Here is a 24,777-nt window from a genome sequence, read left to right on the forward strand (position 1 = left end):
GTGATATGGCTGTTTTACAGCCGCAGACTCAAGGTTTTCAAAGGCATGAATGGTCTGAGCTTTAACATTGCGGGGTGTCTTTTTTTAACCCATTTATGTCTCTTTTCATACCGTTCTCTGAGCTACTCCAATTAAAAGAATACAAACTGTTGATGTGGTGGAGGGTTAGGAACATGTGGGCAATAACACGCTTCTTGGGAGGTCCTGCCAGGACCTGGGACACAGGTCAGAACAAAGACAAAGCTCTAGCCCAGACAACCCTGTTCAACCAGTGATACCAGAAGAGCTTCTTTTGGAAGGGTTTTAGACAGCTCTAAGCGGTAACAGCAAGCCCTAGCTGTCTGTACAGTTCAGAGCTCTCTGCCGGACTGGCCGAACAGCCAGAAGAAGGGTGGTCAGGGGCATACATGTTTCAGAGACGGAGGCTGAGACAGCACTGGGAGGATAAACCAGAGCTGCTTAACTCCAAATGGCATATTTTGTTCAGAAAAACAACTCTTCTCCCCTTCACCCGCCTTGGGAATAAGGACCTAGCCTTCTGCATGTCTAAAGGCAAATCTAAATTGAGAAAGGAAAGGGGGAAGGAGGTGAAGAAGACCTAGTTATGGGCTGAAGCACTGGTGGGCTGCGCCCCAGGCAATGCAAAACACTTTTATGTTTTCCTTTAAATGTCTATATACCTCTGAGAAGACATTTTGAGTGGATGCTCTCATCTCTTCAGCAGAGACAGCCAGAGGTGCCTTTCTGGATTACAAGCATGGCCCCAGTTTTCCCCAGAAGCCCTTGGGAAGTCCTTGGTGCCAGCCTGCAGCCCTGCTCTGGCGCAGCCCCGATCCTCCTCCACCTCTGCCTCCTCCTCCTTCTCCAGCCTGGGCTCCACCTGAGGAGGGAAGGCAGGAGGGGAAGGAGGGAAGGCTGAAAGCTGGCAAGGGGAGAGCCCTCTGAGTCTTTCAGAGCTGACTTAAAGCTTTTCAGCAACACAGACATCTTCCTCCCCATCCCCTCCTTGTTTTCTGAAAGCAGGGGAAGGTGCTCCCACAGGTGTACCTCCGTGACTGCACAGACCTGTGAGCTGTTTGTTTGACTGTGCGGAGCATCAAAAGGAAACCTCTGAGATCCCTTTTCTGTGAGGCCAGGTTTTGATGTCTGTGCTCACACTAGGGAGTACTTTACTCCTGAAGCAGTGATGTTCAAGGCTCTGTTTAAAGAGGGAGATATCAGTCAATACAGCAGACACCAGCTTGCTTCTCTCTCTCCATCAAACTGCTGCTTCCCCCTCCATCAGCCAGTCCCTCTGCTGTTTCACCATACCCCATTCCCACTGCTAAAAACCTTCCTTAATAAAAATAATAGATCAGGCATTTCATTTTCTCTTTGTCGGCATGAAATTACATCAGGTCTTGCTATGAATGATCCAGAAGTTTCAGCTCACTTAGTACAAGGCACTGCTAACGCAGGAAGGGAGGCTATCAGCTCCAAGTGCTGATTGAGAATAGCTCAGCTCTTATCACACCAGTTACCTCCGAAACGTGTTCACTCGAGGAATTCATGGGCAACAATCAAATGTTTTCCTGCCTGCTTTTCATCATAGCTCATCAGAAATTGGGATACATGGGGAAAGGGCAGGGCAGAGAGAGTCTGAGATGTGATGAAAGAAAACTAATCCATTCTCGGAAGAGGAACTGATTTTGCAATTTTTTTTCCTGCTTATTTTACAGTAAATAAAGAATTAAGTAAGATTGCTGAAAATGTGTCCATTCAGGCAGCAGCTGAATTTCCTGCTAATTGCTTTGGGATGGTGAGGGAGGAGGGGAAGTGTTGGGACATTACAATAAGCAGTAAGTGGTGTGATTGGTGACTACCCAAAACCTTGCATCTGCACATATGTTGCTAATGATAGAAATTAGAGATGTGTTCTTATAAAAGCCCCCTATCTAGTGAATGATGGTGAACGTTAGAAAAAAAAAAAAATCCATCTTACAGGGAGAGAGAGAAGTGGAAAGTAAATTATCATAGCATTTATCTTGGCTGAACAAATAGTGCCCAGGCTCTTCTCCCCAGCTTTTCCCTCCACCAGCCTCACGTGCAATGCAGCTCCCGCAGCCCCCAGCCCTCCCCAGCCACCTGCTCAAGGGAGCCAGCATCTGGGCAGAATGTCCCCCTGCCCTGGGACAGGAGCCAGCTGCAGGCAGAATGACGAATGGCTTTGCCAAAGCCCACCTTGAAAAAAAAAGTAGCATAAATAAGATTAACCCTTGTTGTGCACTAGGTCTGTCTTTGTTCCCTTGGCCTCCCCGGTAGGTCTGGGTTCACAGGGAGGGGGAAGCTGCTAGGAAACGTGTGTGAATAAGCACCCAGAAGTATGTGGATACGCATCCTGGATGCACTGAGGAAGAGGGCAGGAGTACCTATGGTTACAACATACCCTTTAAAAACACCTGTGGCAACAAGCGTAAAGTGCCTCTGTACAGGGAAGCAGGAAACACTGAACTCAGACAATCTCCTCCCCTGTTATCTGTATCCTAGGTTTATTATATTTAACCACGCTTTTGATCCGAAGGAAGAATATCCTAATGGAAAACAGCAGCAAAATCTTTCATCAGCACCAACTTAGCAGATCCAATACAATCTCTGACCACTATCAAGTCAGCAGATCTGGTAAATAAACAGTTTTTCCCCATGAGTTTTCTTTGTGATCTTGGCCTTTTCACAGAAAAACAGATTACACTGGAAACATGCTTTTCCCACAAGAAGTTCCCATTTGTCACTCGAAAAAAACAACCACTCCCAAGAAAATCTGCTAGGTCTGTCATGTAGTTGTTTCTGCTCCATATTTCTTTTCAGACAGACTGTAAAACAGATTCTTAGGCCATGGAGAGAAAAATCAGATGGAGCAAAAGGGCTGAGAAAGACCCTAATGAACTGTTTAATCAGACCCAACTATATTTTAACCTGCTGTAGATGACATTTAGGGATGGAGATCCCACGTTCTCCTTATGCAGTCTCCCAGGGGGAGTACATGTAGGGATTATTCTAGGGTCTATCCTAAATCTTTCTTTCTGCGTTTCACTGCTGTGACTTCTTTCCCTACCCCCAACAGACCCTTATTACTCTTCTTTCTGCAGAGGCTCCTCCACCTGAAAAGCAGTACCACGAACCTGCTGCCGGCCACGCTGCCACTGACAGAGCCCAGCCTGCCCCAGCTCTGGTCTTCTCTCCTGCTGGCTTCCAACAGCCCTCCCTGATGTCTCCTGTACCTTTCCTGAAGTGCAATTTTCAAACCTGAAAAGAGTGCTGAAAGGACTCCTTCCCCCGCCTGACACATCACATTCCTCTGTACCGAGTGCTGCTACTGCGTTTGCTCTTTCTCAGCCGTAGTTGGTGGGTTTTGCTGACTCCCTGCTTTCTGTGTATAACTTCCATGTCCTTTCCCATGCGATACCTTCCTAACCAGCCACCCTCCATCCACTTCTTGTGCAGTCAGTGATTCCTGCCTAAGCACAGCTCAGCGTCATCGGATCCATCAATCTGCCTGTGAAGATCCTTCCCCAACAGTTACTCTGATGAATACAGCATGAGTCCTAGAGAAAGTCTCAGGAGAGAGATTTCCGAGTTTTGCACTCAATCCATCTTCATAACCTCTCAGCCAGGTGATGTGGGCACTCGGGTGTGATAAGGTTGACCCCCACCAAGAGCTGATAGGAAGCAGGCTCTCTGCACCTCGTTCCTGACATGAGACACGCGCATCCCTGCCATCTGGGGTATGAAAACGTGTCACCAAGACCTACATGCTCATAGCAACTCCCTGCAAATTTTCATGGTTCATGCCTGAATTCAGGTGGGGTGGACCACACTGCAGAGGCCATCACACACCCAACGTGCAGTGGAAGTGGCAGATTTCTGCAGACATGGTTGACTCCCCAGAGGGAAGCCTGCCACGTGCTAGGGAACGCGCAGCAGGAACCCTGACACAGTACGATCTTAACATCTGTTTAGGAAAACTCTCTGTATTTATAATCAAGCCTGGATGTATGACAGTGGCTTCATGTTCATTCATAGGAGATGCATGCACTCCCAGCAGTGAAAAGGGCATCTTGACGTTGAGCTAGGAGCCCATGATCTCATCCTCCTTACATGGCCAAGCACATGACAGCACTCTTACACCAGCCTTGTACTCCACCACCAGCACTGCACTGGCTGGAGGACACACAATACCTGACTGAGTACGCAGCCTGCCAGGACAAACCCCACGCTATTTAAGGGTGTTTTGACAAACTCAGATGACTGAGAGGGCATGCAGCAACTTTGTGCTTTGCATTTCTAACAGGGCACTCAGTGTCATCAGCCTGAACTCATCCTCACGTGGGAGCACAGCTTTACCACACATAACTACATCTTACACACAGCTGTTTACTGTAGAATTTGGGAGGCAATGTTCCCGACCATGTTCTTCTGCCAACGTTCTGAGCACCGCTAATGGCTTCTGTTATGGCTTAGCATTGCCCTCAAAGGCCAGACAGAGAAGGAGACAAGTTTACAGGAGAAGAGGCTCCAGATAGTCTAGCAGTGCCTCCCCTATTAACACCAGAGCAGCAGAGCAGATAAGGAGCCCCTGCCTGCCTTAGTCAAGTAGCACAGAAATCCTCGGTCACTCCTGGTGCAGGGGGGCAAAGGAATTCGAACTCTAGCTAGGTTTTTACCATTTAAGTAATGCTTTTACAGAGGGATGGCCAGAGTAAAGTAGAAGGGATGAAGACCTTTCCCCACAAAGTCCCCACAAGCAATGTGGATAATCCATCTCACTGCCGTAAAAGGAGGAAACTGGTGTTGCTCCACACTCCACAATCCCTGCAAATTCCCTGGGGTTTAAGTCATAAGTCCTTTTTAGCTTTGCCCACCCATCTCTTACTTCCCTATTTAACAGGAAGAAAATCGCCTTTACAAGCAGGTTCCTCCATGAGCTCCACAACCACAGGGTGCACCCCCTCTTCCCTTTGCCGAGCTGAGGAGGTCTCCCCGGGACACAGAGATGGGTGAGTGCTTCATGGGGGCTCCAAGTTCCACCTGAAACCGGCTGGACACAGACTCCTGGAGGAAGACAACCTCTTGCGGCTGGCAGGCCAGCAGCCGGGGCAGATCTCTGCAGGTGGAGCGAGAGCTGCAGAACGCCTCCTGCGTGCCTCCCTGTGCCACAGCTCTCTGGGGAAATGAAGCGCAGCTTCTCATCTTCCCTCTCCACATCTTCGCTCAGCCGTGCTGCAGCGACCGCCATCAGTCCCGGGAGGACCTCACACCCAGCCCCAGCTGCCGTCACGGGGTGCTGAGGGTCAGGGCTGTCACCACACAGCCCCACCAAGGGATGCTTTCCCGGAGGAGCAAGGCGGGAGGCGCAGGCAGGGATGCGGAGCTGGGAAGGTGCGCCCACACCGTCCCGCTGCGCTGGCTGCTCGAGATGCAGCGCTGGCTGTGCTGCGCGGCGTCCCGTGCCTGACACTGTTGTTGCCTGGGGTTTGAACTTCAGTGAAGGATGATAATCAGTGTGTGCTGTGTTTGCCATTTTTCTTCGCAGATGTCTTTGCACTGCTTTTCGTGCTGTTGCTGCTTTTAGCTGGGCTCTTTTAAGTCTTAATCACCTAAAAATGTTTTTGTGTGCCAAGATTAGAGCTTTCAGTCTCTCTTGGGTTCCCTATTTTTGGAGCCTTGATCTGGGCTCTCGTTGCAAATTTTCTTGTGTGTTTCTTTTTAAATAAACAAAAGCTGTAATAATAAATGTCCAGGGATGCAAAGAATGGCGAAGGATCAGATGTTTGTTAAAGAAGAGGGATGTGGCAGTGGAAGAGAGAGGAACTGACTGGGAAACACTGCAGAGCCAAACATCCCAGAATACCTCACAGCTCATCTGTCAGGCAGCGATGCCGAGAGTAGAAGGCAGGGAGTTCTCGGGATGCAGATAAACACAGATGAGCCAAACAGCAGCAGTCAATCTGCTGCCACCGTTACTGTTCTTCTAATAATAAACAACGGAGTGCGCTCGCAGCCCACAGCCCTTATCTTCCAAGTGCCATGCAGCAGGAACGCTTGGCACATGGCAACCCTTCCTCGGCCCCAAGCCTTCCCCTTGCCCTTCTGCCTGGCCAAGGGGATCCGGGTGCGGAGCTGGCTCTGGCAGTGCAGCACAACGCAGGGAATAGCAAAGCAAGACGGGAGTATGTGGACTGTGCCTCCTCACCCCCCACCCACCCCCCACCCCCCACCCACCCACCAAGGCAAGGGCTCCAAAATCCTCCCCAGGGGGCCACTGAGTGTAGGTGGATGACAGGGGAAGGTCTGAGGCTATGCTACATCCAATGCAAACCATGCAGTTATCTGATTTACCCAAGAACTACAAAGTAACGTGAAATGTAAATCAGCTTTCAAAGCCTGTTCCATCCCTCACCCAGCACATTTCACCACCCCTGGCTTGCAGGCTTGGCTCAGCGGTTACTGCACATGCACCCTGACACGCTCTGCAAATGGGAGGAACCTAGAATCATCCAAGATGCCAGCTGGGTCCCCAGCGCTGTCCTTTGGAGAAGACAACCCTAAAGCCTGTTCTGGAATTCAAAGCTCTTCCCCCAAATGGGGTTAAAGAAAAGCTGAAGACTCTTCCTTGAAGACAAAGCTAACAGCCTTGTTCAAACCCCTGAGCCGGGAAGCTAAAGTTGGCAACACCCTTCAGGCCATACTGTCCCTGTCCACCTCACAATGCTTTCAGCACTGCTAGGCAAAAAATGTGTTCAGAAACCCTCTTTTGACCAGGACATTTTCCCTGAGATAATTCAGGAAATGTGTGAGATGCTAAGAAAGCTTCTGCGTGTTCAAGAGGAACAGCTTCTCCTTCACAGACCATGCTGAGGATCCCCCACACACACACACTATGTCCCAGCACTTACCCACCCCTCCAGGAGGTTTCAGAGCTTTCTGCCCATCTGTATGCAGCACATGCTGTGCACAACCTCCTTCCCACCTTTTAATTTTTGTTTTTTCCTAGAACTACTCAGCAATGCCCTCGCTTGTTCCAGAAAGCCCCAGCAAACGAGAGCTCCTTCACCTTCTGCCTTCAGCATGTCAGCCCAGGAAGAACTAGCAAAGGGAGACCCAGAGCAATCCAGACCCATGTCTGCAGTGCCATAAATCCGCCTTTGTGAGGGACTGACGGTGCCGCTGGGACACCCACTATTACTATAGTCATAGCTGCGTACTACCGTTACTAGCGGCTTCCTTCGCAGTAACAGATGTGAGCGCACAAAGCACAGACACCGAGGAGTGAGGCTGGTGTGAGCAGAAGGGCTGGGGGAGAGGAGATCAAGCAGTCAGTCCTGTGCAACAGCATTATCACAGCAAGGCAAAATCTGTGGAGACGGCTGTAAATAGCTGGTGTTAAATACAGGCCTGAGGCAAACTGTTGCACATGGTGAAAGTGAATGATAAAATGACAAAGCCTTGGAAAGCTGGGGTTTGGGACTGACCACTTCATAGGGCGGTCCATCTATTAGTTTCCACAATGTTTACCAAAGATTATGTTTTAAAGACAGGAAAATGTGATTCCCAAGCGATACCCGAAAATGGAATTAGTTGGGTTTCCCTGGGTAGAAGTAACCAAATCTTTTTCAATTCAGAACAAATTTCTGTTACACCACAGTTAAGTCCAACTCTTGCCCTACCTACCTAGTCTTCTGCTTAGACTGCAGTAAGAATCCATCCCTGACCAGACCTGCAGACACGAGATTTGTTCATCAACACTGCAGTTTATAAACCAGGCTGAAACCTTCCTGAGCTGGGTCTTCTGGCAAAATCTCAAGGCGCTGCCTGAGGGCTGGTGTAAGAGCTGAAATCCCATTTATTTGCCAAATAGTATTTTCCTTCATTTACTATCTTGAAGAATAATAGCCCAGATGAAAAACCCCATGCAACACTCTTGCTTCTATCTAATCTTTTTTAGTATTAATAGAATATCCATCTCCTGGCACCAAGGTGCAGCATTTGATCTTTCACCGGCATTTCTCTGCCAGTATTTGCTTTCAGAGTTATTTCCTTTACCACCTTTCCTAGTTATTGTGATGTCCATCATTCTGGCAAAGTATGAATGATACCTGGGAGCACACCGGAGCTATCCCTGACTTACCTCCTTAGCCCAAGATCCTTTCCCCTCTTAAAGGCAGCTCAAGTGCCTTTTTCATCCCTGAGACCTTGTCAGCTTGAAAGCAAAACAAGGACAATGTCCTGGCTGAGCAAAGTAAACCCTGGGGTCCTAACCCCAGGCATGCGGGTCACCACGCACGTGGGTGCACCTGCCAGAGGGGGTAAGTGAGAACTCATGATGAGAAGCAGCTGAGAGGCAGCTACCACCCCCCTGCATACACGGGATAGCAGCAGCAGTGGCACCAAGTCCATCTCGAAACCCTCCCTGACTAAATACACACTCTCAAACACCTCTCTGGACTCACAAGAAAGGACACAAGCTTTGCTCCCACCAATTGAGCAGCTCCCACACCCCATCACCTCGGTCCCCCTGCTCCAGCCCTGAGAGCTCCCTAGCACTGCTGTCTTCTCGCCTGGCAGCAGCTCCATCTACACATTTCTTCTTCCTGGTTCATAGACCAGTGGGAGGTGGGAACCAGCATCGCCTCCTTTCCAAGAGTTTTGCCTGAACAACGACTCATTTAAAATACAATGAGAAAAGCCCTGCTCCAGACCGTGGTGGTCGATGAACAAGAGGATGGCATGAGCTGCTGTTCCTTGTTCTGCCAGAGACCTGTTTATCCAGCACCCACCACCCTCCTCACTGGGAGGCTCGAGCAGCATCGCCTGCTCAAAGGGATGGTGGGCGGCATCCCCAGCAGCACGGGCCTGGGTCACGACTGAGCCCTCGCAGGGAAACGTAATGGAACCACAGCTGGTAGCTCAAGGAAAAGGGAAATCTTCACTTAGCAGAAAGGGAAGAGGTGAAAAAGGTGCTCAAGCGTTCTCACCTTTCCTTCTCCACCCAAGTAGGGCAGGTTGGACTAACACATTTTGCAGTTCAGTTCGACTTCAGGAATCGAGCTGCCAGCTAGCACTAACCCATTTCGAATGCAAACACATTTAGTCAAGTCTTCCTATTTTTTGACAGTTCTTCCTTCACGATTTCAGCTCTTACACTGAAAAAAGCCCCTGCCCTAAATCCTTCTTTTTTAAAAAAATAGCTAATTTGAGGAAGCTAGACCCTAATAGAGCCCTAATGCCCTATGATGTCTCCCAAATGATTCACTGGAAGCGCAGTCAGATTTTTTTCATGTAATGTATGTTTACCAATCAGCTTTAATACATCAAACAATGACACTAAGGTGAATTTAATGGCAGTTTATTGGCATCCCATTGTCGTTGCATTGTAATATAAAACATCACTGCAGGCCCCCTACTGCAATAATTTCAGAATAAAAAACTTTAAAGTCACTGTTGAAGAAGCAATCAACAATTCCAGGCAAAACCAACCCAAATCCCAATTCAGAGTTTCTAACATGCCTCTATAAATCAAAAATAGACACCTCAGGAAAGCACAAGGTTATGACCCCAAAAGCATCACATGCAAGATGCGTGTTGCATTGAATTGCAAAAATCCCCAGTGACCATATCTCACGTCCCTCCTTCTGCTGTCCCTGTAGTGCCTGACCTAAAACTGAACTGACAATCTCATACCCATCATAGACCCATGGACAAGAGCTGATGCTCTAGGAAGCCACAAAAGAAGGAGATATTCCCCGATGGAGCGCTTTAATATGTACAAAGAAGGATGTAAATAGAAACTGGCCGGGTGTATGCCCAGCATTTAGGAAGGGTGTTCTGGCAGCTGCCCAGGGAAGGGCCATGGAAGACTGAGGACAATCACAGCTATGGACACGGGAGAGTCTCAGGGGTCAATAGCTAGCTTTAGTTATGGAAAGGCAGAACTGGAGTCTCTGCTGCGCCCTCGGTATCCTTGGCTGCCCTGGGTAAATTGCTTCGCTTGGTTACCTCCACAGCACAACACGCTGCCCCTAATTTAAGGGATAGCTGCAAGTATTAAGGGGAATTTAGTATCAAGGCTCTGTGATGCCAATGGGTACAAGAAAGGAGAGAGGTGGGGACAAGAAAGGAGAGAGCCAATGCTCAGTGCTGGCTGCCTGACATGCTTTTCTTCTATGAGCTAGTAATTTACCTTGTACATAGGTCTTCGAAGATATTTGCACTCACCGAGCCCTGACTTCACGACAGACTGTCATCCACAAGGCTCACACGCCGCGGTGTCTCACAAAAAGCCACTCTCGCTCCTCTCTTTCAGCAGTTACTTCCTTCAGTGCTAATGGTTACTCAATGGATCAGGGAAATCCTGAACTGAACGGGCAGAAGAAACAAAATTGCCTTCTTCCTCTGATTTCTTACTCCCCTGATTATTTTTTAATCATCGTTGTGCAAGCAACACTTGCTCCATTTTATTAAATGTAAACAGAAGTGCAGATAGGACTGGTTGTTTCCTTTCACGAGTTATATGTAATACAAGTGATCCGATCAATAAGATAACGCAGCCAAACAGAGTGCACAAAAAATCATGCACTCATAAAAAGCATAATTAAAAATCAGTTTTTAATCAGCTCCTGTGATTTCCTCCTGACAGGCAAGGCTCTTAAACTCATACGAGCAACAAGATGCCCACTTGGCACTTCTCTGGTATGCCCCTATGGTAAAAGAGAGGGTGGATTATTTAGCCTGGCTACTACTGAAAGATTTCCAAAGCTGCAGATGCTGAATTGCCTGTGTCTCTGAGAGTAAGTCCATGTGCAACATGACCTGAAAGTCAGATCCAAGAACATGGATAACTCCAGAATGGAACACTGATGAAGGAAAAGAGGAGTAGGGAAAGGGAACTTTGCCTTTAACCAGCAGCAACAGGCTTCAAGTGGATCTTAAATGCTTGCACAGCGGGTCCCTCTGCCGTAGGTTCTGTTTTATTTTCACCAAAATCTTACCCACCCTCCTCAAAGGGAGGGCAGAGGGGTGACCCATAGCACCGCACATCACAAGCAAACACAGCCCAGAAGAGTTTCTTGTACCTTACAAGTGTCCCACAGTGTGCTGACCATATTTTCCCTTCTCAAAAAAAAAAAAAAAACAAACAACGCTTTTCTTTTTCTAGAAAGTATTTATTTTCCTAGAATTCTCCCAAAAATAAGGACACTACAAGCCCCAAATATTCAGTCACCTGCCCCACTCCATCTCTGACTTACTCCCTCTTCTGCCCCTCCAGGCATGAAGGCTGTGCACATCAGAGTATTTACCGATTTATTTTTTTGCCCAGAAAAACTTGTTTCCCATGCACACCGTGGGGTTTTACGGCATTACACGATGCTGCGAGGTGGACCTGGCAGCTCCACCCTTGCTGGCTGTCAGTGTGGGCATTTCCACCGCTGCTGGGGAGCTGCTGTGCTCTTCCTGCCACATTTCAAGCCAGAAGCTGAAGCATCAAAGTTCTATTCTCACTGGCACTAGCCGGATACCAGTTATTTGCCTAAGGTTAGTCAGGACAAACCTGTGATATCCTCCTAAGACATCAAGCAGGTAATGTCTCCAGTGGACACCATCGCCATGGCAATGAGTTAACTCTCCTGGGTTCATCCCAGAAAACACTGGCTTCAGAGTAAGTCCTGGAATCCACTCAGCACAGACAGGTTTTTCTTTAATCGTCTGTCAGGACCTTTTGGTTTCTAACACTTTGCATATGGACACTTGTACTAAATTTGGTTTAAAAGCCAGCTCAGCCCCTCGTGACCAGTGGCACAAAGCGCACTGGGGACAGGGAAGGCAGTGAAGGAAAGGAGCTGCCCAGCTGGCAGGGACGACGGCATCACCACCCAGGAGGGTGGCTCTGAAGGCTGGCTCCTCTCTGGGAGCTCACCACATCAGAAACACCGCTCCTCCGCACGCACACAGCCTCCAGCACCCTGCCCACCCCTGGGGATGTCGCAGTGCCAGCATCCCCTTTTGTTCTTAGAATCAGAGAATCGCAGAATCATTGAGGTTGGCAAAGACCTTTAAGATCACCAAGTCCAACCGTTAACCCAGCACTGTCAGGCCCACCACTAAACCACGTCCCTAAGTGACACATCTACATGTCTTTTAAATATCTCCAGGGATGGTGATTCCACCACCTCCCTGGGCAGCCTGTCCCAGTGCTTGACCACCCTCTCAGTGAGGAAACGTTTCCTAATACCCAATCTAAACCTCCCCCGGTGCAACTTGAGGCTGTTTCCTCTCACTCTATTGCTTTTCCCCTGGGAGAAGAGACCGACCCCCACCTGCCTACAACCTCCTTTCAGGCAGCTGTAGAAGGCGATAAGGAACCTTTATTCCCACGGGTCCCTATTAATCTTCTGCGCATTAAATAGGACCTCACTTCCCAAGGTGCCCTACTAATTAACAGCCGTGTTCATGCGGCGAGGCACAATGCAGCACGCCAGCTCTGCTCTCCAGCAGCGAGCCCTTGCTCCCTTCTCTCCCCGTATGTGCTCCACCTGGCACTGCACAAGCCAGTAGAAGACCATGTGTCTTCTCACAGAGCAAAACTCCCAGGAACAGCCTGGAGTTTGCCCCAAGAAGGCAAAGATGGGGTCAAAGCACTGTCTGAAATCATTTCCTTTCATTCTGTCCTTCCAGATGCTGCTAAATGGGCTGTTTGGAAATTCTCACAGTCAAGTGAGGATTTAAACAGGGTTTGGGGTTGGGTTGGTTTTTTTGTCTTCTATTATTATTAAAGAAAACAACCGGTTTCCTTCTTTTTTATTATTCCCCATCTGATATTTTGGAATTAATCAGGAAGACATTTCCTTCGCTATGTTTTTTCTTTTGTTTGTGTCTTTCTTTTGTAGGTACGAGAGCGAACAAGACAACCAGAGAAGTCCTTTTCCGGCTTTAAAAATCCACAGATTCACTTAGTGATAATATTACTGTCAGCTTCAGGGTGGGCAAGATTTTCAACTTGGGAACCTGTTTTTCCATGGATAAGCCCCCTTTTGCTGGCATAAATCAGTGCAGTGACGTAGGGTACATCACCTGCACCACGGACACGGTCACACCACAGGCAAGCAGCCGCGGCACTGCAGGACAGGGGGCTGTACCTGGTCCTGCTGCCAATCACCCACACTGGTTTAGAGAAGTCCCCTTTTCTCTCAACAGCCTTTCTAAAAAAATAAAATAACAGCATTCCTGTCTTCAGTAAAGTGTACAGAGTAAAAAATGCACTAGGTTAAGACCAAGGTATTATTATAATGATAATTTATGTTCCTTGACTACCTGGCCAATACTTTTTCTCTGGACGTCTGGTGACAGCAACAGCACGTGGTACTTCTTGCCAGGGAGAAGGGTGATCTGGAGAATAACCCCTATACTGGAGTTTAACACACTCTTTTCCTGTTACGACTCTCCCATTTGAACCCAGCAAAGGAGCTATGCTGGATATAGCATTCTGTTGACTCCTAATGTTATTGGAAGATGCTTTCTTTTCATCTTTAACCCTCCTGATCATTACTATTTCAATGATTCCTTTAGCCTCCCTTATCAGACACCTGCATGTTCTAACTTCTAATTTATATTCATTGCTATTACCTTCCTTTATTTTTCTGGGTACAATGTTGACTGGTTTGGAGGTTTTATTTTATTTCCTTTTTCCCTTCTCTGCTGAACGATAAGAATTTTGCTCAGTAGTTTTTCCTGTTAGGGAAAACAGCTTTTTGTAACATCCCATGGAGGACCCATAAAAAGGAAGCACATGCCAGTGCTTTGACTCATCTAAAATCAGCTGCATCCTTCAAGTCCTCTCACGCAGCCTTGACTTCAGTAACGTTAAAGCAGAGCAGCCATGGCACACCACAGAAGTGACCAGCACTTCAGAAGACTGCCACAAACATTCTCCTCCAATTTTTCTGGTCCATATGAAACCAGCCTGGATCTCACCTTGCCAATCACTTCACTACAAGGGCCCAGTCGTACACATTCTTGTTCAGCTGAGGTACCCCACAAGAGTCAGGACACCTTTCGGCCTGATGAGCAAGGACTCAGGCACGGAAGAGTTCATTTGTTGGATCGAAACGTTCATCTGCATCCTTCAAGTCTTCTCAGAGATATCTCTGAGAAAGGCTTTAATGGTGGCATCTGTGACCTTCCTAATGTTAAAGCAGCCACAGTACACCATAAAATAGATGGATTCATTTGTTGCCCTCCATCAGTCCAAATCAACCCTCCTGCATCTGAAAATAGTATTGTGAGCTTTCCACGGAGGCTATGAGAGTGGCTGCTCAGATGCTGAAAGGGATACTGTCGAAGCTTACTCATTTCAAGGACTTTCAAGCATAAAGGTGGAAACCTTCAGGCGGGACTAGACACAGCGTAGGTGTCCACAGGGGTGCCAGAGCCCAATGGCAGCAAGAGTCAGACACTCCTGCTGTGTCCCATGCACAAAGAATAAGACAGAAGGACATGGTTTAGCATTTTGTTCCTGAAGACACAGAACCTGCGAAGCACCCTCAGCCTGGGTTCCTGCTGGGAGAGATGCTGTGCAAATGAACAGGGGGAACTGCTAGCCCAGGCAAGAGCTGACTGTGCCTCACCCCGCTTCAACGTACAGCATCAAATCTGTCTCCATGGGAGCTATAATAAGGGCAGAACTTATCTGTGCCATTTCAAACCAAAAAGGGGGGAAAAAAGTCAAAGCAAACAACAACCATCACAACAACATGATTCCGAGCAAGCGGAGCCTGAGCAGATGGCTGAGCAAATGCCCTGCCGTCACCCCACGCCAGCCCTTTGCTCCACGTGCTCCAAGCTGGGACGCAGCCCTGACCCTGCTGCTCTGCCCCAGCCAACAGCAGCTCTGGTGCGTGTGCCTGTGAGCTGTGCCACCCTAACGCAGATGCTGAGCAGCAGCCACCAACGCCACCTCGGCTCGGGTGTGCGGCCAAACCTGACTCTCACCCAGCCAGAGATGGGAAGGCACATGCCGAGGCAGAGGGAGGGAGGCAGAGGGCGCGTGGGGATGCAGCCAGGAAGGGGTGCGTGTGTGAGTGGGACCACGCAGGCCTGATTTTTGGAGGTGTTGAGCCTACGCAGAGCTCACTGACTTGAAACAATACTGTGAGTGTGAGTACCTTTACAGACAGAGGAGATGAGGGCAGGGTAGAGTAGGTGGGGATGACATACACTGAAGGCAAGGCACTGAACTCATGCCTCGGCTCTGTGAAATACAGACCAGGGATCTTGGGAGCAAAGGGGAGAACACAGAAGAAAATGCTCTCCGGTTCTAGGTCCAGATCCAACCCCTGCTGCACTAGACAAAACCAAGCCATGGCTCTGTAAAACCCAGGTCACCCGTGAATAAGCAAACCCTCCTGTCTGCATCAGGACACAGGAAAAACACCCCAGCAGCACCAGGGCAGGAGGTCAGCGAGTGGCTTGTCACCATTATCTTCCCAGTGCAGTGTGGAGAAAGGACTCGGGTGGGCTGTCACCGCACCCTGGCACCACTGTGCCTTGTGCTCAAGGGATGACTCTCGCCCTCAAGAGCAGCTGCCACCCCACCACCCATCCCCACCAGCGCACGAACCACTGGACGAGTTCACTTCCAGCTATTTTCTCTTGTTCCCCTAATCACATAAAATTGTCAAAGTTCAATTTGTCTTCTTACAGAGTAATTTGCTTTCCGCCATGCATTGCTGGCTGCGTCTCACTGTTACCCACGTGTCTGCAGCCACTCGAATACATTAGGGTTGAGCAGAGGCCCAAATTAGATTATTTATTCTAATAAAAATAAGTCTAATGGAATTACACCACAAGACCAGATTAAAGTCAGATGCTTTGAAAATACTGGTTTAAGTTTCGTGTTAGCTGAGAGAAGGAGCATGTGTCTCATCCCTCTCCCATCTCCTGACCCCACACATTAAGGCTTCTGTGGGAGGTAATCCACCCTCTGCACCAGCTGAGGCGAAGGTTAGATCATGCTGACAAGCACCAACTTTTTCAGAAAAAAAAGACAGCCCCAGGACAAGATGCACCAGGGAGAACAGGGAACCCCAGAAAACAGAAGTGCACAGAGATGAAATGTGAAACCCATGAAGCACTTCACCCCTCTTCCCCATAAACTGCACCACAACAAAGATCCTCACAACTGAACGCAGCCCGCCCAGCTAAATACCGACAGGTGCTTGTGCCCACATGGCAGCAACCTCACAGCTGCAGCTGGCTCTAAGCTAATTGTGTATTTTACCTTTCCTAGGACTTCCTACACGCGGGCAGCAAGCAGGAGCAGAAAATATGCTGGTGTTCAGTCCTCTGGAGACCTGAAGGAATTGCCCTGCTTTCCCATCCTAGATGTAATTCATGCATGGTGACAAATGATGCCACACAGGTTTTTTTCCTACATCAGAGCAGAGGAGGAATGAGATGACCAGAGAGCTGAGGGCAAGTGCAGGCCTGAAGGTAGAAGGTAGAAGTTGCCAAGTAGGTTGAAAATTTTGGGAGTCAGCGCAGGGCAGGCAGAATGGGTCCCTCAGCTCCTCAGCATCCTTGTAGTCAGCGTTCAGTTTCCTAGAGCAATCAACTGGGTTTCCAAAGAGATGCCTATACCATTTAGTTTGGTGTATTGCTCTTAGACCTGGAAATTTTTTTGAGACACTACCTGCAGGATGAAGCACAGGAATGACAACATTAGGACAGAGGACGGTCTCTAACTTGGCACTCATCGTCTTTTTCAGCAGATGGGCTAGGGAAGCCATAAGAGGATAATTAATTAGTAGTCTTCCCATGAGGAGCTTAGCGATCATCATGCCCTGACACAGGAGGCTCTATCGACTTGGCACACTGTCACCCCAGATGTTTAGCTGCAGAATGCTCAGTATTTATACCAACGTGCACTGCAGTCCTTGTGCTAGATCCCCAGGCAGCTTAAATCAGTGTGGCTCCTCAATGAAATTACTGAGATTACTTCCATTTACACGACATCTGCATCTACGAACCAACCCAAGCATGGAGCAATCCTACGGCGCTTCTCCGCTTCTGTACACCAGCAAGTGTTGGAGGGATGGCACTCCACTGCTTTTCACTCAAATGACAGCCTTGGTTTCAAACACAAACCCACAAATATTTCCATACTGTGCAGTGTGACAGTTGGATTTGCAAGGCAGTATGTTGCCTCCTCACACCTTCTTGGCATATGCTCCATACCTTTCACTTGCTGCTCCTGCAGCGTGGGAGATAGTAGGCGGCATGGCCAGTCCCCACGGAGGACACCATGGTCCTCATCTCGAGGTGCTCAGCTCCTTCCTCCATCCCAGTGCACCACAGCACCAGGATCTGGATTCCCCCTTGTCCTCCACACACCCCCAGGCACTGCCTCCTGCTGTCTCCAGCCCAGGAGCCGAGGAGTGTGGAAAGCAGGAGAGACCTGAGGTGTCCTCAAAGGAGAGGTAGGGAATTCCCACCTCCTCCTCTTCAGCACCCCTGTCACCACAGGCTGCTGAGTCCTCTGTCCCACGTCAAGCTCTATCTCCCTTGCATTCATCTGGCAGCCCCTTCCACCAGGTCCAGACAGTTCTCACCCAAAGGACTTAGACCCACGCTGGCAGGCACTCTTACCTGGAGGAGTACCTTGCTCTTTGTCCTGCCTCAGATTTCCTGGAGCTGGGACTACTTGGAAAAGGGGAGCAAACGTGGAAAACTCGAGGCGTGCCAGCTGGCTCCAGAGGACAGGGAGGAAGAAGGAGGTGGGAGGATGGGGAGGAGGAGGTGGGGGACAACCACTGATGGCACTCACAGGAACACAGTTGGTGCAGGGGAGCTGCATGTACGATTTGGAGACTTCCTAGAGGGCTTTAATGAGCCAGCAAGCGCAGTCAGTGCACTCGCTCCTCTCACTTTTAAATCAGTGTTTATAAAGTCCTGGGGAAATGAAACTATTTATGTCTATCCCCAGTAGGGGACTGTTTAAGGAAATAAGATAAACATACCTTAGTGTGTAAGTGCTTATTATTTAAGCAAACACACAGGTTCACTCTTTGTTTGTTTTTCAACGGCATTACTGGACAGCATTGACGGTGCCAAGGTCAGGCTGGGAGAGCAGAAAAGGAGCAGTGAAGATCTTTTCAGAGGAGGGGAAGGCTGCTGCTGCTCCTTGCACATCACAGGAGATCCCCCTCCCGGTGGGAACACCGTGGGAAGCCAAGCCAGGCCCCCGGGTCCCCACCGCCTGAGAGTAAGGATGGGTGCACCGGCGGCTCCCGAGCATTGGTCTTCCCCAAAGAAGCGGCAGGGCACAGAGTGCTGCAAATCCCGAGCTGCTTTTCCCGGAGACCTGCCTCAGCCGGGCTATCCACCGTCCGCCACTACAATAACAAAATCCAAGCAATCTCCTAAAACCCCCTACCTTGCCTTTGCTATCCCAATCAAAAATAGTCAACTGCCATAACACACGACAGAGAAAATAATTCTCCTTCGAGAAGCACAGGGAAATATTCCCATTAAAAGGAAAGTATTTTATTTTTAAAAAGAAATTAAGTCATAATGACATCACACACTTCAAAGCATGGTCCAAGCCAACCACCACTGCTGCCTGGGAGCTTAAAGCTGGCAAACCAGTACCTAGCGCCTTCCTCACCGCCCTGAAGCCGCAGAAACTTGCAGCTGTGTAATATTTTAATTACTCACCCTTCTATGAAGTTTCCTTGGGGGAGGTTTGTTTTGGAGCTAGGAAAGCTGCCTCGGGGGGGTGAGGAAATGACACCAGGCTTTCACTCACAGACACAGCTCTGTCTCTCCTGGCGTCAGACCCACAGACTGGCCCCGCACCAAAGCACTCGGACGTGAGCCGGGCTCCCGCTAACTTTCCTCGGCTTCGGAGTAAGTCTGAGCGAGGCGGGCGCTCAGCATCACGGAAACCCTCAGCCACACGAGCTGGGGACGGACACGGCGCACGGGCACCTCGGCTGGATGTGACTGGGAAAGCCTTGCACTAGGGACCCCGGGCCACGCCAGTCGGAGCAGGGAGCTGGCTGAACCCCCATAGCTCCGTTCCTGGAAAACACCTTCCTGCAGCGAAGTTTCCCACCCTGCCGAGCCCGACGAGCCTCTCTGCCTGGGAACTTTCTCTGTGCACCGGGCTCCTGCTCTGTCCCAGCCGCAAGGATGTTTCTTGCCCCTCCGGCGGGTCGTTACTGGTAATTTCAGCGGGTTGCTGGTAATTCCAGCCGGTTGCTGAATCCCGCCAGCTAAACAGGCGCAGCGGCACCGACACCGGCAGGCTGGCAGCAAACACCAGCAGTACAATCACATCGCACTCAGCCGGCGCCTGTGCAGCGTTTCCAACCCCCCCCCCCCCCCCCCCCACCTCCGCCGCCCCTTCGCGGGGACCCGCACGGCCGCGGCCCCGCAGCCCCCACGGCCGGGCACGGCACGCCGGGGTGCCGGCTCCGCACCGCCCGCCACCGGCCCAGGCACGTCCCGCCCCGCAGCGCTACCGACGGCGCCGAACGAGCGGGGACGGCAGCGCAGCCGCCACACCGGGGCAGCGGGGTCCGCTCCGCGCAGCCCGGGGCAGCAGCGCGGCCCGCGGCTCCCAGCACCGCCCGCCGAGGCGCGGGGGGCTGCGCTGCGGGACCGCCCGGGACCGCGCCGCCGCCGGAGCCCCCGCTCCGCCGAACCGCCCGGCCGGGCCAGGTGCGCGCCGCCCCCCGCCCCGCCGGGGCCGCCTTACCGTTGCCGTGCCGGAGCCCCGCGGCGCACGGCGCGGCTGCCCGGGCGCGCCTCCTCATCGCGGCGGCGGGGCAGGACGGGGCCGCCCGGGCCGCTCTCGGTGCGGTGCGGTGCGGAGCGGTGCCGTGCGGCGCGGGGCGGGGCGGGGGGGGCCGCGCTCTCCGCCCGCCGCCCGCGGGGCTGCGGCGCTGCCTGCCGAGGCGCGGCGGCACCGCTGCCCCCGCCCTGCCGCTCCGCGACCGCGGGGAGCGCCCGCCTCCGTCCCGCCCCGCCCGGGGGCAGCGGGCTGCCGGGGGGCTGGCTTGGGGGCTGGCAGGGGGGGTGGCGGGGGGACCGCTCGGCGCCCCCTTCTCAGCCCGCACCGAGAAAAGTTGGGTCCGTCCCGCCGCGACGCGCCCGGGCCAGGCCGGGGGGCTGCGCCTCTGCCCTGCCCGGGGGGGTTGGGGGTGGCTCTGCCCGCCCCCCCGGCAGCCTCATCCCTCCGTCGCTTCCCGCAGCTCCCCGACACCTGCTCCCCAAGTTGTCTGAGCGCTTTGGGGAGGGCAAACCTGCCCTGATCCCGGCACAGATGTCCTGATGCTTCCCTCTCTTTCGGCTTGTAACGCCAGCCTCGGGGGGGGGGGGGTGGGGGGGGGGTGGGGGGGTGGTTGCGTGCCGAAACAGCAGAAGGGAAGTGGAGCCACACTGCAAGTGCGTTTTTCACTTGCACCATCAGCCCAGTTCCTTCGGCGTTATTAGAGCTTTCGCAGCTGCAAATCTGACCCTGTGACCCTTAACGAACCTCAGCCTCGCAGAGGTGGATGCCACAACTGGCTCATCATCTGAATTTTTAAAATACCTATTGCAATATGCGACTGAGCGTAAAAGCAGGATCTGAGCAGCTCCGCCTTCAGGTGCGCTCACCTTACACATCTGGATGTGTGGTTTGGGGTTTCGCGGTTTCAAGCCCCAGTGCCGTTCTGCAGTTTCACCTTTGGAAAGTGCCTCAATAAACATCTCGTGTAAACAGGAGGTTCAGTACCAACAGCTGCAGGGAGGATTCCTGACCAGACCTCCTCTTGGAAATGAAGTGGTATTTTTCCAGCTCCCAGCACTCAGCTTTAGCTGCAGCTCCAGGGTCTAGCTGGGTTCCCTCCATCACCAGTACCTCCAGGTCTCTGTGAGACTGGGATCCTCCATCCGTGCTGCGTAACTGTGTGGAGCCCACGCTGTACCCTAAGAACCATGACCAACAGCCACTGCCGGTGTGAATCGCTCACAAACTGAAACCCCGGTGTGGATTGCTTACAAACTGAAACCCAATCCACAGGGCCCTTTGGCTTGACCTCTCCATCTGGATGCAACTTCTGGCTACAAACATTGGCAGATTTGATTCCAAGAGACTGAGTCTGTTAAGTGAGCCCTATGGCACGGATTCAGGCAGACTGCTGCACTTGAATAATGCCTCCTGGGCTTTGTGTGTCACCCTGAGGGATGTCACTGTGAACTCCTCAGGCTGTTGTTTCTCAGAGCAGAACTGCACTGGAATGGGGTGATCCAGAGCACAAGTTCAGAAGAGTGTTTTGGTGTGTAGCTATCCATTTCGTGCCCTTTAATCACAACTGAGGTTCTTGCACCTAGAAAAGAGACATCTTCGATTGTGTAGGTGCAGGAGAAACCAGAGCACCCAACAAGTTACAATATATGTTGCTTGCTGACAAGATACATAAAGTATGTATCTTGTAATGTAAGTTTTGTATATATGTATATTATGTAATTGTAAATGTATATTAAGCACAACTCATTATCAACTTGTTTGATAGCACCCATTCTGAGGGGTTTTGGCAAAGATCTTTCAACTGATTTCTCAAAAAAATTTTGGCGGTATTTTCAGCCATTGCAGGCAAACATGCCTTCCCAGGCTGCCAGGCCTCATGTTTGTTGCATGCATTTCTTCATCACTATAGTAACTGAAGGACAGATAAAGAATGACATTAAGAAAAGTAAAACTGGGATCAAACCCATGAAGAAACTCCTTGTCATAGTTTGGATTTTCTCAGACTTGCACCACTGAGGACACAGTGGGTGAGGCTGGTCTGCGTGGACCTGAGATGGGTCATTTTTAAAACGTTCCTGAAACAATTTTATTTTGCCTTCACTTTCTTCTCCATAGTACTAACTTGAGCTTTCTGGACAGCTCATTATCATAGCCTCTAGCTTTAATATTAAATTTATACATATGTGGCTTGATGTCTGTTCATGGAGCAAGCATCCTGACAAGATCTGAGTCCTAAGAGCAGCTGCTTACTTACCTTCACCATCGCTCTGAGTCAGGATCTCCAGCAGCAGCTACTAATGAACCTGATAGGATAAAAGGGAAAACATCGGAGTGCAGAGCCCTAAGCCAAGCACATGCCGCAGTTTGCACATGAGCAGGCAAACTGAAGTCAAACGGGTTTATGCCCTTTCCTAGCAGGTGTTTAAATGCTTCACTGGATCGCCGACCAGCAGCCCTGTGGGTCAGGATTAAAGCTGCCCATCTGCATCTGTCAAGCTGGAGAGCGATGGAAAAGAGAACTGAGCCGTCCCCCTCCTGCTGGTGCTGCCGCAAACTCCTGCCCCAGCCTTGCTGGGCTCGCAGCAGCTCTTAGAGAAATGCACTTTGAAAATCTGAATGCTAGAAGGCAGATGCAAAACTTGAAGTCAGAGGAGGGTCTTGACATCTTAGGCCCCCACCTCCTTAGCCCCAGTGGTGAGAGCCAGGGATAAACCACTCTGTGCTGGTGGGAAACTGGTTATGTCCTGCTGGAGGAGGGGCAGAGCCCAGCCTGCGCCCACCCGCTGTGCAGCCACGGGGTCCTGGTTGCTCTGTCTGCCACCCAATTCCTCGCCTCTTGACCCTTTGGCATGCCCGTATTGCCAATATTTGGAGGACAGTAATATTCTACACCACCAGTATCGGGTGTGTAAGGAGCCATCTCTTCGTCAAGGCAAAACCTACAGCAGCAAAGTGTTTTGTTTTGCTGTCTGCAGAGCAGCCCAGGTGGATCAAGAGCTGAGGGAGTCATCTGCAGAAACTTGAACAAAATGGAGCCCCTTGCACCTGAGGAGACCAAGGTTGCCTGCCACTGTTCCTCTGCAGCCCTGGTCTCAGGATCCTGCCGCTCTCTTTGCTTTACCGGGTGCAACCCATGATGAAGTGAGGGGAATGGATTCTGATGCATGGAGGAGGCAGAGTGCAAGACCGGTCCATCACTGAGTGCTTCTGAACCCCGAGAACAGGTCATGCCAAACCCCAGGGCTGTCATCAATTTTGGTCACACTGCATCGCACCTCCTTTTAATGCAGGTTCCCTTCCAGGATTATCAAGAGTTTATTCAGCCTTAATGGGATGCCTACAATAATTTAATTAAATTTTTGAAAAGAAAAGTTGGAAAGCATTAGAGAGGGAGATAAGGCTTTTTCTCTTTTTTTCCTCCTGCTCCTTTTTTCCTTCTGTAACAATAATAAAGCAAAGATCTAGTTGAGAAAAAAAGTGGCTGAGTGATTCATCGGGACTGAATCACAGTCACTATGCGGTGGAATTCACTGCCTTCGCTTCTGCAGTAGTAACTCCGTCGCTGCTTTAGATCACTGGCTGTGCTTTCAAGCAAAGATATAAGGCGGAGAGAGGGAGATAAAATCAACTTAACAGAGAAGCTTTTTGGTGTGCACAGTGTGTTCCCTTTGAACACAGCATGGTCTCCTTTGCCCAGTTGTGTGGGATGGATTTTATTAAAAAGAGAGCATGAATAAATTAAGTTTCTTAGGGTTATACCTGCCATTAGATCATGCAGTCCTCCCACTCTGCTGGGGAATAACTTCTTTCTATTCCATTTTAAATGCAAGCTTCTCTGGTCTTGCTGGGAGGTTACCTCTGAAATAAGCACTCTGCCTGGGCCACGGCATCTATTGGTACCCAGACCTAAGCTGAAAAGTCCGGATGCAGTAGCTGAACACCTCAGAGTTCTCAGTGGTTTGGATCACGGTCCGTTTTGTGAGGGAAACCATTGTGAAGAGGTGAGGCAGGAGGAAGATTCTGGCCTAAATCTGGTTTACAGCATCAGCTGATTCAATGCTGGTCCTTACTTAGAAATACATCTCACTGTTGTCACCACCTCCTTTCTCTACGTTACTCATTATTCGGTCCAGGGAGCACTCTGGATGGTACAGCATTGCCGTCCATCCAGGATCCCAGACGTGATAAAAGCGCTCAGGTGGGAAGCAGTTCAAAACTGAAGTGATCAAAAAGAGGAGGGTCACACTAGTGACACCTAAACAAACAGGCCTTTAAATAATCAAGCTGACATCTATAGTATGAAATCTCACTGTCTGCAGAACACTTTGATTTATTCACTGTACTTTATTTATAACACTACCTGGATATATCAATCTAAAATCTAGTTTAAGGCAGGTCTGCCTTTTAGCTTTAAAGGAGAACATTTGCATTTATTTTTAAACAGTGTAACTATCATTGTTCAATAATACAGACATTGCTAATTCAGGCTTCATCTGAGGGTTGCAAATCGTTTTGCAAGCATTGAAATGCCCTCTCAGAGTGACCCTTTGAGGTATTTATTATCTTGAGACGAAAGAAGAAACCAAAGCAAGGGGCAACCATGTCAGCACCACCCAGAGTCAGAGTTGGAGCAGGGGCAGGCAGCTGCCTGCTGCCACCGGGACAGGGGGTCCCCTCTGGAGAGCAGGGCAGCCCCTCCGTGACGGGTGGCTTGAGCTGTCTTTGGCAAAAACCTTTCTCCATCAACTACACAGCCCCAGCTTTTAAATGGCCAAAGACATCTAAGACCACCTACCCCTTTCCTGGTTCTAGTCATACAAGGTGGAATATTAAATAAGTCTGATATCAGAGGACCAGTTTGTCTCCCTTTTTTTATGGGAAATAATTGTTTTGGAGACAATGTCTACATTTACAGTCTGTGAGATGGAAATTACTGAACAAATAATCAGAAA

At 50.2% G+C, this 24,777-nt stretch overlaps 1 protein-coding gene across 4 annotated transcripts in view; it reads right to left on the minus strand.

The window, feature by feature from the left end:
* The window catches only part of HTR4 (5-hydroxytryptamine receptor 4), a 142,016-nt gene extending 122,047 nt beyond the window's left edge, over positions 1–19,969 (minus strand). For 2 of the 4 annotated variants that reach the window (XM_056348807.1, XM_056348806.1), the window contains exon 1: positions 19,790–19,969. The gene's annotated coding sequence lies outside the window, so the exon portion shown is untranslated. The remainder of the gene's footprint in view (positions 1–19,789) is intronic. The other 2 variants (XM_056348808.1, XM_056348809.1) reach the window with 2 other exon arrangements.
* Positions 19,970–24,777: the final 4,808 nt, after the last annotated feature.

This window comes from Falco biarmicus, chromosome 8 (assembly GCF_023638135.1).
Source record: "Falco biarmicus isolate bFalBia1 chromosome 8, bFalBia1.pri, whole genome shotgun sequence".
NCBI classification, from domain to species: Eukaryota; Metazoa; Chordata; class Aves; order Falconiformes; family Falconidae; genus Falco; species Falco biarmicus.